The sequence below is a fragment of the Fukomys damarensis genome, unplaced genomic scaffold (assembly GCF_012274545.1).
Source record: "Fukomys damarensis isolate Sample0158 unplaced genomic scaffold, DMR_v1.0_HiC HiC_scaffold_6, whole genome shotgun sequence".
In the NCBI taxonomy this organism is placed as follows: Eukaryota; Metazoa; Chordata; class Mammalia; order Rodentia; family Bathyergidae; genus Fukomys; species Fukomys damarensis.
The window spans coordinates 10573992-10575599 of NW_022900918.1; the positions used below are offsets into that span (position 1 = coordinate 10573992).

The 1608-nt window shown below is 37.5% G+C and overlaps 1 non-coding gene across 1 annotated transcript; it reads right to left on the bottom strand.

The window, feature by feature from the left end:
* Nucleotides 1–782: 782 nt before the first annotated feature.
* LOC117285144 lies at nt 783–973 on the bottom strand. The gene has a single exon (XR_004516125.1). It is a non-coding gene; the product is annotated as a U2 spliceosomal RNA (small nuclear RNA).
* Nucleotides 974–1608: the final 635 nt, after the last annotated feature.

A 1608-nucleotide genomic window follows, 5' to 3' on the forward strand; every position in this document is an offset into this window, starting at 1 on the left:
AGCTCTTGGTGCTTATAAGCACCAACTGGTCAGGGGAGAGTGGGCAGAGTTCCTTTCTCATCTGCTGCCCATTCATCCAACCCAGGGCAAAATGTCCCTCCCAGCATCACCCCCAGAGAACCGTGATTGGACCCTTAGAAGTTGCGCAAGACATTCAGACCCACCCACAAGAAGTAAGTGTACTGCCCTTCTCTTCTACAGCTTTTTTCTCAGTTTCCTGCAACGTCTTACCGGTACCTCATGTTTTCCTTCAGACTATGGTTCTGGAATCTCTGAGATAATTCTGTCCTTAGCCTGTCCCTGTTCTAATATTTAGAAACTGATCTGGATTTGCTGCACCTCTGGCTTCCTAGATAGGACTTGACATTCATCCTGGTTTCCCAACCAAAGACTGGCCTACTCCAAGTTTCAGTCTCTAACTCAGCATGTGACACGTCTGTACCGGGGACATCTCTCTGTTTTCTGTTTTCCTTTGTTTTTTCTCACATCCTGTGGTAATCAGTGCATGAAGTGGAATGCTTGTCTCTTCTTTTTTTATTGAATATTTTTCTCTTTAGAAATCGAAAACAGAATGGTGGTGGCCAAAGCCTAGAGAGAGAATGCAGAGGAATTATTTTTTTCATGAGGATAGTTTTAGATCTGCATGATCTAGATATCTATAGAACTATATTTACAACATTTGAATATATTTAGCACTTCTGAATTGTACACATGAAAACGGCTGGCATGATAAATTTTATATCTGTGTGTCTTTTACTTATGTATTTTTAAAATTCCCTTTAAGGGGTTGCACCATTCCTGGAGATACTACAATAGAAGGCTGATAGATGGAGTGGATTAAGCAAGCTCAAGAATTCCATTTCCTGCTCCAAAAATCATGTTATAGACTGTCTGTAGAGAGAGATTGTATCAGAGAGTAAACCGATAAGAACAGATACTATCCTTGATCTTAGCCAAAAGGCTGAGAAGTGAAGTGTGTGCTTTTTAAAAAAATAACACTTTTTAAAAAGGAAAACAAATTTTTAAAAGTTTTCTCCTGAGTTCTGTTCTTTATGCTTTTTGGTGTTGAATTGGATACCAAATTTATTCAGTTGAATTCTTTTAGAAATAAAACCTAACCACAGTCATCTATCCTTGGATTTGCCCAAATCATTATTTCTTACTTCACAAACCTGATCCAAGCAATATAGAAGCACACATTCCAGAAATCATACCTGAGCACCAACTAAATTCTGCTAAGCATTGCTGAATGCTGGCCTGAAAAATGAATTGAGTACAAGCTGTTGTCACTGAAGTTTGTACCCTAATGATAATAGTGGATCTGCCATTTGCTAAGGTTATTCTGTACAAGGAACTATCTGAGCATTTTACATTTTACGTTATTTCTTTTACTTTTTTAACAATTGAATCAAATCTTTTTCTCTCTCTCTCTCCAGTCTTTGGATATATTTACCTACTTGGAAAGCAAAAGTGACATTAAGCTCCATTGAAAATGAAATTAATGTCTGCATGCCAAGCCAAGTGCTAAAGAATCTAACACATGACAGTTTTTTTTTCTGTTTTAAAGATAAGAAAATTAAGGCTCAGCCAGGTTAAAAGAATTTCCAA